Source organism: Neophocaena asiaeorientalis, unplaced genomic scaffold (genome assembly GCF_003031525.2).
Source record: "Neophocaena asiaeorientalis asiaeorientalis breed wild unplaced genomic scaffold, Neophocaena_asiaeorientalis_V1.1 scaffold490, whole genome shotgun sequence".
In the NCBI taxonomy this organism is placed as follows: domain Eukaryota; kingdom Metazoa; phylum Chordata; class Mammalia; order Artiodactyla; family Phocoenidae; genus Neophocaena; species Neophocaena asiaeorientalis.
Window position 1 is genome coordinate 3,505,781 of NW_020175079.1, and position 14,996 is coordinate 3,520,776.

Genomic DNA, 14,996 nt, shown 5'->3' on the forward strand with positions numbered 1-14,996 from the left:
TATTTTTTAAAGGGCTCGTCATCACTGCATTTGGGATTTTTCTTTTGAGTAAAAAACAGTTAAAAGGGGCTTCCCTGGTGATGCAGTGGTTAAGAATCCGCCTGCCAATGCAGGGAACACGGGTTCGAGCCCTAGTCCGGGAAGATCCCACATGCCGCAGAGCAACTAAGCCCGTGTGCCACAACTACTGAGCCTGCGCTCTAGAGCCCGCGAGCCACAGCTACTGAGGCCCCCATGCCTAGGGCCCGTGCTCTGCAACAAGAGAAGCCACCACAATGAGAAGCCTGTGCACCGCAACAAAGAGTAGCCCCTGCTGGCCGCAACTAGAGAAAGCCCGCGCGCAGCAACAAAGACCCAACACAGCCAAAAATAATATAAATAAATAAATAAAATAAAGGAAACTTAGATTTTAAAATAATAATAAAAGAAAAATGGACAAGGAAAGCAGAACGAGTGGCTCAGAGAGAAGTAAGGATGGGAGAAGGGGAAGGAGAGATTTTAAGCGGGATACTCTGCCCACTATTGCTGGCGTCGAAGATGGAGGAACGGAACCACGACCCAAACAATGCAGGCAGCTTCCAGAAGCTGGGAAGGACCCTCAGCTGACAGCCATCAAGGAAATGGGGACCTGAAAGGAACTAAATTCTACCAACAGCCTGAGATAGTGAGGAAATGGATTCTCGCCTAAGAGCTCCCAGGACGGACACAGCCGACCCCGTGATTTTAGTCCAGTTAGATCTGAACCCGGCTTCCGACATACAGAACCGTAAGGTAACAAGTTTGTGTATTTTAAACTGCTAAGTTTGTGCTAATGTGTTACAAAAGAAGTAGAAACTGTAGATTATGGATGTTTCAATATGATGAATAAAAAATGGGTGATTCGCTCAAAGACATGTGCATAATTGGCTATCTGTCTAATAGAGCCAAACTCCTACATCATAACATGAAGAAAATTAATTTTACATGAATTATAGAGCTAAGTGTAGAAATAAAGGCATGAGAAAATATAGACAATAAAGTGTTCAAAAATATAGGAAAATATTTTACCCTAAGAGTAAAAGAGGCTTTCTTAAGGAAAATAGAAACCTGGAAATTATAAAGGAAAATACTAAAGGATTTAACAACCCAAAAAAGTGAAATTTCCGAATGACAAAAGATACTTCAAGAAAGTTCAGAGAAAATAATGATTGAAAGAAAATACATGGAACATTTAAGTCAGGTGGAATGCCAGCAAGTCAGGACAAACCAATAAAACAGTCTTATGCTCAGCCCCAAGCACTAGAAATAAATGCAAAATAAGATGGTCACCTTCTCTCAGAGAAATGCAAAATAATGAAGAATAATTTTCTATCCATCATATTGAGGAAAAGTTAAAAAACTCTGATACTGGCAAGGATGGGGGCGGAGGGACCACCACTTTCACACATTTACTGATGGAAGTATAAATTGCTACAGACATTTAGGAAAATAACCTGGTGGTATCTTTAAAATTTTAAATATGTGTACCTTACATTTAGGTATCTATCCTCCAGAAATAAATGTATCTAAATTCTAAGGATATACATACAGGGATGTTTTCTGCTTTGGAAGACCTGAAAATAACCATCCGTAACACGTAAGTATTAATAAATTGCAATACTTCCTTATTGTGAAGAATTAGGTAGTTTTTACAAATGAGACGTACCTACCTGTGTGTCCTATAGAAACCTATAATATTACATATAATGTCCAAGATAATAAAAGTGGAGGCGGAGGGAAGGGTTGGAGGAAGGGAAACACATTATAGAACAATGTATTACAGTTTAATCCCATTCTTTTACCTCTTTTGGAGGTGTAGGGGAGGAAGACTTTTTCTTCTGGGTTCTTTAGCTGATTGGATCATTAAACTGACACAAGGCAGGTTAACAGGAGGAAAACAGATTTCATTTCATATACGTGGGAACTCATACAAAAATATGAGACTCAAAGTAAGTGACCAAAGCAGGCAGCTTTATACCTTTTAGACAAGGAAACAATAAATTTGTGAAGAATTGACAAGACAAAGGTGTTTGGGCTTGGGGTAGCAAATTCGTGAAGTAACAAGGTTTGTTTATACAGCCTTCAGGGGCCCTGAATTCCCTGTCTCTGGTGATAAGGAGGCCTTCCACCCTCCTGGTACAGAAAGGACACCTTTCACATGAGAGATTTATTTCCTACTTTCAGGGGAACAAAAGAAGTCAGAGTGTCCTTGCTCTGACCGTTTCTTAACTATAATCCAGAATAATCAATATGCCCAAGTGGCATATTTTGGGGTGCAAGCTTTCAAAGAATAAGAAAATACTAATTTTAAGCTGTTGTGTATTGAATACTAGTGGACCCAAATTTTAAAGAAATTAAATAATCAAAACATTCAATTTAAAATAGAAATAAATTGGCAAGGGATAGCGCTTCATGGAATAAAATGATTAGCCACGGAAGAATTTTTTTTTTAAATAAGCTTTTCAGTTACATTTAAAGTGACATTAAATCTTTAGTGTCATCAATGTTCATTTTCAAGGATCTCTTCTGCACCGACCTTTGGACACGGTGGGAGACTTCCATGGTTCTGGGAACCTGAGGTCTTAAACTCTGTCCCTTGTGTGACCAGGACCTTAGCAGGTGACCCTGGCCCTACAAAGCAAGTTGCAAGAGCAAAAAGCCCAGGAAAGAGTGCAAGTGGGTTGCTCCACGATAAGGTCCTGCACCTACTTCAGGTGTTAGGAGGCCTGGATGATGTAACGTTACTTAGGTCAGCTGGCAGGGAAGCCAGGGGAGAATTTCAAACAAAAATCAAGTAGAGCCAGGGAATGGTGGAAGGCTCCCAGTGAAGACAGAAGATAGGAGACTGGAGCAGAGCGGCTAGTTCTCACCGCAGTTCACCTCCCCCCAGGGCAAACAATGTGTGTTGGCCCTGACATTTCTTCATGTACTTCTCCTCCAAGGCTGAGTCCAGCCCAGGGATTCAGTGCCAATGAAACAACTCCCCATTTTTTTTTGTCCTTCAGTCTCATGGCATGGATCTCAGATTTAAACTCTTTTAATCAGTCTTTGAACGTTTTGCTTTTCTCCAAATAGTCTAGCCTACTGTAAACCACAGAAGGGCAAACGAGCAGGGCAGCCTACTCGTTTTTAGAGCAACCCATTTTATATCATTTTCCATTTTCCATCATGGCTCAGCTTAGGTGTATGTATATCATTGAGATACAAGTTTTTCCAAGAAAAAGTACCCTTACTACATGCAGTGTCTAATATGCTCCATTATTTTCTATTTTACTACTTTTCTTTTTTCTTTTTTTTTACCATTCTTCATGCCCGCCATGACCTGCAGTATGAAAAATAGTGTTCTATGTGTCATCATCCCAGATCACAAAGTCGTTTGGGAAGGATTATGGTTCTTGCATTGTTCTTTTGCTTCAGAAGCTAAGGATCCTTCCCTCCCACCATCTAATTGACAGCGGGAGACCTGGAGTCCTCGGTTACACACCTGGACCCTCACTCCAGCTGTGCTCCAGGACTCAAATCCAGGCCCTTTTACACCAGACCTACTCAACAATCAAACCACGTGGTTAGTGTTCATGACCCTTCCTGCCTTGAGTCCCAAGACATCAGAGGACAACTCCTAACAGGTCCACTGATGACCAACGACTTTTGCAAAGCTCTACCTCTGTCTTTCAGTCTCCAAAGAGAGGCTCTTCGGGTCTGTATTTCCCAAATCCACCTTCATAGATCCCTTTTCAAATGAAAAGCCTTCACGATCATTTGGAGTTGAAACCTGTTGAGTTTTTGTACAAGGACTGAAAAAGATAAAGAACGACAGCAAAAAAAAAAAAAGAATTCTAGTTCTGAAAACAGTGGAACTTTGCCTATATTCATTCTTCTTTGTTTCCCTCTGAACATTTTTTGGGGAGCTTTATAAATTTATAAACAATTGAAGGAAGGATGTGGAGGATAGAGTCAGAAAACCCTGACTTTAATCCCAGCTCTTCCAGTTAACAGCTGTGTGACCTCTGACAAATCACTTCACCTCTCTGAGCCTTTATTTCCTCATCAGTAAAATGGAGCTGATAATGGATGCAAAGCCTAAACCCATCCCGGAGCACATGCACAATAAATTGTTTTTAACATTATTTCAGAGAAGTTTGCTGATATACCTTCATGGCCGCAGAACAAGCTGTTGGCTGAGCAAGAAGACATTGCTGGGGCTTCCCTGGTGGCGCAGTGGTTGAGAGTCCGCCTGCCGATGCAGGGGATACGGGTTCATGCCCCAGTCCGGGAAGATCCCACGTGCCGCGGAGGGGCTGGGCCCGTGAGCCATGGCCACTGAGCCTATGCGTCCGGAGAGGAGCCTGTGCTCCTCAACGGGAGAGGCCACAACAGTGAGAGGCCCGCATACTGCAAAAAAAAAAAAAAAAAAAGAAGAAGACGTTGCTTTCCTCAGGGTCAGGACATAGCACCAGGGCCCAGGGTCTAACACGGGCTTTCTCACCTTTAAAATGGAGAAAATACCCTCACCTTTAAAATATTCTCACCTTGAAAAGGGAACCCTCCTACGTTTGTGGGAATGTAAATTTGTGCAGCCACTATGGAGAACAGTATGGAGGTTCCTTAAAAAACTAAAAGTCGAGTTACTATATGATCCTGCTTATATCTGGAGAAGACTATAATTGGAAAAGATACATGCACCCCAGTATTCATAGCAGCACTATATACAATAGCCAAGACATGAAGCAACCTAAATGTCCATCAACAGATGAATGGGTAAAAATTATGTGGTACATATCTACAATGGAATATTACTCAGCCATAAAAAAGAATGAAATAATGCCATTTGCAGCAATATGGATGGACCTAGAGATGATCATACTAAGTGAAGTAAGTCAGAGAAAGACAAATATCGTATGTGGAATCTAAACAAATTATACAAATGAACTTATTTATAAAACAGAAACAGATATAGAAAACAAACTTAGGGGACGTCCCTGGTGGTCCAATGGGTAAGACTCTGCACTCCCAAGGCAGGGGGCCTGGATTTGATCCGTGGCCGGGGAACTAGATCCCGCATGCATGCTGCAACTAAGAGTCCACATACCGCAACTAAAAGATCCCACGTGCCACAACAAAGATCCCGTGTGCCACAACTAAGACCTGGCGCAGCCTAAATAAATATATTTTTTAAAAAGAAAGAAAACAAACTTATGGTTACCAAAGGGGAAGTAGGGGGATATATTAGGAATTTAGCATTAGAAGATACTGCTGTATAAGAAATAGCTAAACAAGGTCCTACTGTATAGCACAGGGAAGTATAGTCAATATCCTGTAACAAACCATAATGGAAAAGAATATATGTATGTAGGGAATTCCCTGGAGGTCTGCACTTTCACTGCCCGGGTTCAATCCCTGGTCGGGGAACTAAGATCCCACAAGCTGTGTGACTCGGCCAAAAAAAAAAAAAAAAAGTGTATATATATGAGAATCACTTTGCTCTACACTAGAAATTAACACAACATTGTAAATCAACTATACTTCAATAAAAAATTAAATATCTTCACCTTTAAAATGGAGAAAATATCCAGTCTATCTCACAGGGTGAGGTTTAAGTGACATCATTACCTAACAGGATGTCAAAATCTGACTCAATGTCTCCAAAATTGCTCTTGAGAGCAATAGGTGACAAGAACTCTCTGTTCTACAGAGAAATGCCCAGAAGCCTAGACATCCACACAGGACCCTATCCACATAAGTGATGCTAACTAGAGGATAAAAGCTAGAAAGACTTGAAGAGCTTTGAGGTGTGTCCTGTGGAGCTTGTAAATTTTATTTTCTTATCAACAGAAAACTAAGCCATTTTACAGCACAGCATCTGAATTAACAAGCACTTTTGGGTCAAAGTGATCTTATTCAGAGTTTCCTTTTATTTTAAAGATGATTCACGTCTTAAAGGGAGACCCGTATTTCTGATCTCATAATTTTCCTTTTTAAAACAGAGGCCCTGTATCATTCTGTTTCTGCATGGTCACACTATGTTACTTTTGGCCAAAAATTATTACCAGGCAATTAGAAGAAGGGAAGTATCTTTTTTTTAATTGAAGTATAGTTGATTTACAGTGTTGTGTTAGTTCTTGCTGTACAGCAAAGTGACTCAATTATACATATATATAAATTCTTTTTTATATCCTTTTCCATTATGGTTTATCTCAGGACATTGAATATAGTTCCCTGTGTTATACAGTAGGAACTTGTTGTTTATCCATTCTATATATAATAGTTTGCATCTACTAACCCCAAACTCCCAGCCCATCCCTCCCCACCCCACCTCCCCTTGGCAACCACAAGTCTGTCCTCTATGTCTGTGAGTCTGTTCTGTTTCATATATAGGTTCATTTGTGTCATATTTTAGATTCCACATATAAGTGATATCATGTATTTTCTTTCTCTTTCTGACTTACTTCACTTAGTACAATCATCTCTAGGTCCATCCATATTGCTGCAAATGGCATTATTTCATTCTTTTTTATGGCTGAGTAGTATTCCATTGTATATATGTACCACATCTTCTTTATCCATTCATCTGTTGATGGACATTTAGGTTGTTTCCATGTTTTGGCTATTGTGAATAGTGCTGCTATGAACACAGGGGTGCATGTATCTTTTTGAATTAAAGTTTTGTCTGGATATATATGCCCAGGCGCGGGATTGCTGGATCATATGGTAATTCTGTTTTTAGTTTTCTGAGGAACCTCCAAACCGTTTTCCATAGTGCCTGCACCAACTTACATTCCCACCAACAGTGTAGGAGCGTTCGAAAAAGGGAAGCCTCTTTGAGATAAGTTACTGTGTTAAATTAGATTTCTGAGCAGGGAGATATTTAACATTTCAGAACACATTTCAGTTTTTAAAATTAGTCCTTCTCCTTCAGGAATAGCCAGCAAATGGTGCAGAAACAAAGTGTAGTGCAAAACACAGATTTTTTTAAAGAGAATTAATTCACTTTATTCTGAGCCTTTATTTCCTTAGCCTATTTTCGTTTGCTGCGTCTCAATAGAGTCCACTTTCCTCCTCCTCATAAATTGATCGTGATTTCCAATACACACTTGTAAAATCTGTGAAATGTAGAGTATGCAGCTACTCACCTATTACCCAACCGTCTGCCTCATGACATCTAACACCCCACGTTTACCTCCTGCACCTCTTTCAAAAGCCATGGTGTGAGGCAGAGAGGCAGGCAGGGGTGACGGGTAATTTGCCATTTCTCTTTACTTCATACCATAACACCCCCAAAGAGCTCATGGGTCTCTCACATTCTTTTTTTTTTTAATTTTTTATTGACGTATAGTTGATTTACAATGTTGTGTTAATTACTGCTGTACAGCAAAGTGATTCAGTTATAGATACATTCTTTTTCATATTCTTTTCCATTATGGTTTATCACAGGATATTGAATATAGATAATTCCCTGTGCTATATAGCAGGGCTTTTTTTTTTTTTTCTTGGCCATGCCGTGCAGCTTGTGGTATCTTAGTTCCCCAACCAAGGATTGAACCTGGGCCCTCAGCAGTGAGAGTGTGGAGTCCTAAGCACTGGATCGCCAGGGAATTCCAGTAGGACATTGTTGTTTATCCATTCTGTACATACAAGTTTGCATCTGCTAATCCCAAACTCCCAATCCACCCCTCTCCCACCCCCTCCACCTTGGCATTAAATGTCTTTATAGGAAATATTTCCCTTTTTTAAATTTTTTTTATTTTATTTTTTTAAATAAATTTATTTATTTATTTTTGGCAGTGTTGGGTCGTCGTTTCCGTGCGAGGGCTTTCTCTAGTTGCGGCGAGCGGGGTCCACTCTTCATCGCGGTGCGCGGTGCGCGGTGCGCGGGCCTTTCACTGTCTCGGCCTCTCTTGTTGCGGAGCACAGGCTCCAGACGCGCAGGCTCAGTAGTTGTGGCTCACGGGCCCAGTCGCTCCGCGGCATGTGGGATCTTCCCAGACCAGGGCTCGAACCCGTGTTCCCTGCATTGGCAGGCAGGTTCTCAACCAGGAGCGCCACCAGGGAAGCCCCAATATTTCCCTTTTTAAAGGACCAAGTAATATCAAATGACAGACTTCTCTCTGACTTCTTGATTATTTTACAAATTCATTGCAGAAGTTCCATTTTCTGATTCCAGCTCCCTTCAATAAAAATTAAGTCCTTTTCCAAGGTGTGCAAATGATAGTAAGTGTACCCAAAGCTCTTCAGAGAAACTCTTCTGAGCAATTTCTTTACCAAGTTGTGCCCAAACGAAATAACAGATACAGCTAAATTTTCCCTGCGTGTGTTGGCAATTCAGTACTTTCCATCAGTACAAAGCAAATAGTAATTGTGTGTCTTGAGTGTTTTTCAGATATCATTTCATTTCCCTGACTGTCTACAAAGTTCTCCTGTTTTTATACATCCTTTACAGATGGAGAATGTGAAGTTAAATAAGGGTCTGGGGGCAGGATTCCATTTCAGGGTCCAGAATTTAGTATAAAGGTCAGGATATTAATAGTTTATTTTTAGGACACTCATTCAGTAAGTGAAGTAGCAGACATGGGCTAACCAACCAGTTCATTCACCCTCATTTGTGAAGATAAAAATTTTTAACTTCAGCTCTTTTGTGAAGTGGCTTAATAGTGTTGATCTTAAAAGAGCAAAAGAGCCACTCATTTTACCAGCAAGATTATGCCAGCCACTTTGGCCAATTATCAAGGTCCCTGGGCATTCCAAGCTTGATTCCCTTGGAGGCTGAAGGAAACCACCTCCCTGATATTTCTGAAAAGAACGCTACTATCAAAGGAACCAACAACTAAACGTCTGCCATGTGTTTGGTCAGGCTGTCCTCTTGCTCTTTGTACATCCCCTGCTTGACCAGCCCCTGCTTCCTCTACACGCTACTTGCTCCCAGCCCCAGCTAGTGATTGCTAATCCTTAGGCCACAACGGCTCCACCTGCTGGTTTATTAAAGGGAAACATCTGCCCTCATGATGGTCATTAACGTGGGGGGCTGTGAGGGACGTGCCCCAGCTGTTCTCCATAGTGGCTGCACCAATTTACATTCCCTGGCAAGAGTATGGCATCTAATAATTCCTGAACATAAGGGCCATTTTAAATTTGGTCCCCACTGGAAGTGAGGAAGCCTCACTCTTTCCATAGCATTCCAAAGTCATAAGCTACTCCTACATAAGGCATATCTACTGTCTGTAGAGATATTTACAGCTTTACCCTCGGCCAAAACGCAGGCCCGAGCAAGAGCGTACAGTTCAGCCTATTGGGCTGACGTAGCCGAGGACAAAGGTGCTGCCTTGATGGCTTCAAAAGAGTTACAAGAGCATACCCAGCATAATACTTACCGTGTTCACCTTTTAAATAAGAACCATTGGTAAACCCACAAAAAGTCAGTGTTATCCAAAAGGAGTTTCCTGTAAGTCATCACGGGCGTCAGGAGGTAATCTGTCAGAGTCAGTCATGAGGAATATTGTCCATAGAGGAGGGAAGAAGGGTGGCAGTGTTAAGGTTATTACAGCGAGAAAGAGCTGTTAGCAAAAGATTTCACAGGCCAAGCAAGGGCAGGGGGATTTATCAAGCTTTTCCAATTTCAAGAGTAGCCAACTAGCCCAAGCTTAGTTTTGAGTTTGGGGACGTTCAGGATGCCATGAAACCTATTTGGATCTAAATGTAACCCTTGTTTTGAGATCAGGTGCCCCAACTATGAAATCTGAGTTTGAACAAACTGCAGTTTTCCCTTGGAGACTTTGTGTCCCTTAAAGGCTAAAAATTTTAACAGGTAAATGCTGTCCTGCAAAGAGGCCTGAGAAAGGAAGCAGAGAAGCAAGTTGTTTACCTATTGAAATAAACTAGAGGATCCAGGTAACAGTTATATCATCCAAAGAGTCATTGGATTCACCTTGTAGGCTATTTTGGTTGCTACTGAGATAGCACAGAAAACATCGACTGGCTTAAACTGGTTTTGCTTTCTTAAAACAGGTTGGTGATGAATCAGACCTGAAGTTGTTTTATAGAGACAGCACTGTGCGTGTGCAAGATGGGAACCCATGTCTCCAGGATGAGCCCAGAACCAAATACCTTCAGTCTCTGGAACTCAAAGAATAGAAGTGTTGCCACCAGAGGGCTTTAAGAAGGGAGAGGTCCTAAAATAAGGAAAATCTGGCTTCCAGCAGCCTAAGTACCTTGGTTATCATGTATGTACTGATTTGAGGCTATCCAATCAACTTCTGCCAAGTTTGAAATTCCCCTAACCCCCTAACCTGGGATCAAGGAGACAGATTTGAGCCCTGCCTTCTATCTGCTTGCCGGTCAACCTCACAATAAAGCTCTTTTTGTTTTTCAAAAGCCGGTGCCATAGAATTGACTTCTATGCATGTCTGGCAGCAAGCCCTTGCTTGGTAACACTACTGTCAATTTCTAGAATTAGCTCCCCTTTTGGGGAGGAAGAAATTCCAGACAATATTTCTTTAAGAAATCTCCACCTAATAAACGGGTAGGGGTGGAGGAACAAAGGGGAAAAGTGTATCTCTTAGAGGAACTAAACAAAAGGGAACAGGCTTAGAGATAGGAACATGTTAAGTTTATTAGAGACCCCCACTATTTGAACCGTTTTAGTATTCCCAGGCAAGGGATGTGAATAATAGTGGGATTGAGCACTGAGAGGGTAGCTCTGATATCGATAAGGACAGAGGGAGATTCATCCCACTCCAAGCTGGTTAAGAGGAAGGATTGGGGAAAGCCCAGAGTCCCGTCACTGGGAATTAGGAGGGAACATGGTTTCCCATTCCATCCTGGTCCTTTTAACTAGAAGGGAAAGATCCCGGTTCAGCCCATTAATAAACTGAGTTGAAGGCTACCCAAGTGCAATCAACATCCATAGAAAGGCCAGAATTTTCCTTAAAAATAATTGGGAACTGGCTATAATAATCATGCACAGGCTCATTGTGTGTCTGGGTGCAAGGCTGAATCTTATTTCAATCAGTAGGGTTGGGGAAAGCCAGGTGAAGTCATTTAAGTTTGCCTGAGCCTGATCCTATATCAAGGCAGGGGGTTGAGCTTTCATTTGCAGTACTAGAGATTTCTCAGGACTCTCCCAACGCGCTGTTTTCATCCAGTCTTGGGCCTGGCTTTCACCAACAAGTCTGAGAAACCTGGTCGGTAAGTCTGAACAGCTACATTAAATTCCTCGGGAAATATATGGGGGATCCTTAGCTCTACTCTAGGAAAATCTTTGTGGCTTGTAGTTCAGCCTTAGCCCAGGGGGCGGGGGCGCTGAAAATTAGGGGCTTAGCATTAGAACCTTCAGAGGGTCTGATTTTAATGCGACAGGTTCTAATGGGTTCAGATGAGGAAGAAGTAGGGAGAGGTTTGGAGAAAAAACAAAGTTCAGTGAGAGAATTCGAATGAGGAAGAGGAGGGTATGAAGGAGGTGGGGTTGGAGACAAAGAGGATGGGGAAGGGGAAAAGGAAGCTTCAAAGGTTTTTTTGTCTTCAATTGTTTGTTCACATTGATTAATTTATAAATGGTATTTTGTAAAGAGGCAGTTTTAGTATCCCGAATATGCTTAGAAGCCTCAAGGTACCTTGAAACAGGCGTTTGAAACAGGCGTCCCGTTCAGTTTGTTGTATTTTAGAGCCTCGGTCTTCTAATTTGGTTCTAAGAGAAGCAAGTCTAAGGAGATCATAAGTTCCCCATAATGGTAATTGGAGTTCTAAATTGTTTTTGGTTAGGCTGGTCAAATTAGTTTAAAATGTGTATAAGTTTTTGGGTTTTTTTCCTTTTGTTTTTTGGTTTGGTTTGGGTTTTTATTGAAGTATAGTTGATTTACAATGTTTCAGGTGTACAGTAAAGTAATTCAGTATATATATACATATGTATAATATGTGTGTGTATATACTTTTTCCAACCCTTTTCCATTATAGGTTATTATAAGATATTGACTGTAGTTCCCTGTGCTATACAGTATGTCCTTGTTGTTTATCTATATTATATATAATTGTGTGTATCTGTTAATTCCAAACTCCTAATTTATCCCTCCCCCAGCCCCTTTTCCCTTCAGTAACCATAAGTTTTCCATGTCTGTGAATCTGTTCTGTTTTGTCAATAAGTTCATTTGTATTATTATTTTAGATTCCACATATAAGTGATATTTTTTAAAGGTGTATACTTTTTTAAAATATACTCTAGAGATCTTTTTTATTTTATTTTAATTAATTTATTTTATTTTTGGCTGCGTTGGGTCTTCCTTGTTGTGCGTGGGCTTTCTCTAGTTGCGGCGAGCGGGGGCTACTCTTCGTTGCGGTGCCCGGGCTTCTCATTGCGGTGACTTCTCGTTGTGGAGCACGGGCTCTAGGCGCACAGGCTTTAGAGCAGTGGCTCAGTAGTTGTGGCACACGGGCTTAGTTGCTCCGTGGCATGTGGGATCTTCCTGGACCAGGGATTGAACCCGTGTCCCCTGCATTGGCAGGCAGATTCTTAACCACTGTGCCACCAGGGAAGTCCCAAGGTGTATTATTTTTTAAACATAAAACCTGCTGAAGTCCCAGAAGGAGGACCCTCCTGAGAAAATTTAGCATATTGGGATTCCATTACTCAAAACCAGAGGTTCAAAAAACAAACGAGGGACTTCCCTGGTGGTGCAGTGGTTAAGAATCCGCCTGCCAATGCAGGGGACACGGGTTTGAACCCTGGTCCAGGAAGATCATACATGCCACGGAGCAACTAAGCCTGTGCGCCACAACTACTGAACCTGCACTCTAGAGCCCGCGTGCCGCAACTACTGAAGCCCGCGCTCCTAGAGCCCGTGCTCCGCAACAAAATAAGCCACCGCAATGAGAAGCCTGCGCACCACAGCAAAGAGTAGCCCCCGCTCGCCGCCAGCGCGCAGCCACGAAGACCCCACGCGGCCAAAAATAAACAGATCTTTTTTTAAGTTTTAAAAAAAAACAAACAAGCACTCCCCAGAAAGGACAAAACCTTTAAACAGATCCCAAATAAAGCCGGAGCTCAACTGAAAGGAGGGAGCTCCCATCTGAGAGGAGACTTAACTGAAAGGAAAAAGACAACTCACAGAAGCAGAGGGCAGAATTGGGCCTGAGTGAGCACCTCACGTGGCTCCAAGGTTCGTTAATTTCTCAGGGGTTTGTCTCCTTGGGATTCCACTTCTGATCATCATGTAATACTGACCTTAAAAAAAACAAAAGAGCCAGTTATAGTACCAACAAAACGTGTTTATTCGTGAATAGCAGAGAATTGCAATCAGGACGTGCAAAATATGGCAAACCATAGGCAAGTCCAGAGAACAGAGGAGAGAAGCTTGCTTTTATAGAGGAAAGTACTACCTAACCAGGTTCATTTGCCCAACAGGCAGGAAGCCAAACAGATGCCAATGTTTGTAGCAAAGAAAGGGTTTATTCACGAGACAGCCAAGTGAGGAGATGGAAGAGTACGTCTCAAATCTGCCTCCTTCAAGGCCAGGGGCTTGGGACATTTATGGGGAAAGAGTGTAGGGTTGTCAGAGGTGCAGGGGCGTGATTGCTGTTCTGCGCAGGTGCAGCTAAGCATCACGCTTCATGGTAGGCGTGTTCAGAAAATGGCAGCGTTAGCACGATCCGAGGGTGAAGTTTTCTGCCCTCTGAGGTCAAAAGGTGGACATCACACAGGCCCATATGAATGGTCGGTGGTCTTGGCCAGTTTGAGTTGGGCAAGAACTAGTTCCTAAAAAACAACTTAGGCAACTGTTACAGTGACCCATACATCAGAGGTGTTATCTATAAGGGGTGGTTAAGAGTCTTGTGACATATTGTCTAAGCTATGTGAAGCTTGGAGGGTCTGCTGTTTTCCAGTGGCTGCACCAACTTACTCTCCCACCAACAGTGTAGGAGGGTTCCCTTTTCTCCACACCCTCTCCAGCATTTATTAGTTGTAGACTTTTTCATGATGGCCCTTCTGACTGGTGTGAGGTGATACCTCATTGTAGTTTTGATTTGCACATCTCTGAAGATTAGCAATGTTGAGCATCTTTTCATGTGCCTGTTGGCCAACTGTATGTCTTTGGAAAAATGTCTATTCAGGTCTTCTGCCCATTTTTTAAACTGCGTTGTTTGATACTGAGTTGTATGAGCTGTTTATATACTTTGGATCGTAACCTCTTATCAGTCATATCATTCACAAATATTTTCTCCCACTCAATAGGTTGTCTTTTTGTTTTGTTTATGGTTTCCTTTGCTGTGCAAAAGCTTTTAAGTTTAATTAGGTCCCATTTATTTATTTTTGCTGCTGTTTCCTTTGCCTTAGGAGACCCCCCCCAAAAAAAAAATTATTGCCACAATTTATGTCAAAGAGTGTTCTGCCTATGTTCCCTTCTAGGAGTTTTATGTTTTCAGGTCTTACATTTTAGGTCTTTAATCCATTTTGAGTTTCTTTTTGTATGTGGTGTGGGAAATGTTCTATTCATTCTTTTTCATGTAGCTGTCTAGATATCCTAGCACCACTTATGGAGGAGACTGTCTTTCCCCCATTGTATATTCTTGCCTCCTTTGTCATAGATTAATTGATCATAAGTGTATGGCTTTATTTCTGGACTCCATATTTTGTTCCATTGATCAATGTGTCTGTTGTTGTGCTAGTGCCATACTGGTTTTTTAATTTTTATTGGAGTATAGTTGATTTACAATGCTGTGTTAGGTTCAGGTGTACAGCAAAGTGAATAGTTATACATATATCCACTTTTTTATATTATTTTCCCATATATGCCATTACAGACATTTGAGTAGAGTTCCCTGTGCTATAAAGCAGGTCCTTATTAGTAGTCTATTTTATTAATATATACAGTGTATTAATGCATAGTATATGTAATCCATAGTATATGTCCATCCCAATCTCCCAATTTATCCCTCCCCCTTCCCCCTTGTAAGCATGAGTTTGTTTTTTACATCTGTAACTCTATTTCTGTTTC

At 41.5% G+C, this 14,996-nt stretch overlaps 1 long non-coding RNA gene across 2 annotated transcripts; it reads left to right on the forward strand.

Moving 5' to 3' along the window:
• Positions 1-334: 334 nt before the first annotated feature.
• LOC112412447 (uncharacterized) lies at positions 335-11,830 on the forward strand. Of its 2 annotated transcripts, none has more exons than XR_003005805.1 (3): positions 335-771; positions 1,518-1,615; positions 10,018-11,830. It is a non-coding gene; the product is annotated as an uncharacterized LOC112412447 (long non-coding RNA). The 2 variants fall into 2 exon arrangements; XR_003005806.1 differs by lacking the exon at positions 10,018-11,830 and adding an exon at positions 3,347-4,273.
• The last annotated feature ends 3,166 nt before the right edge of the window (positions 11,831-14,996 follow it).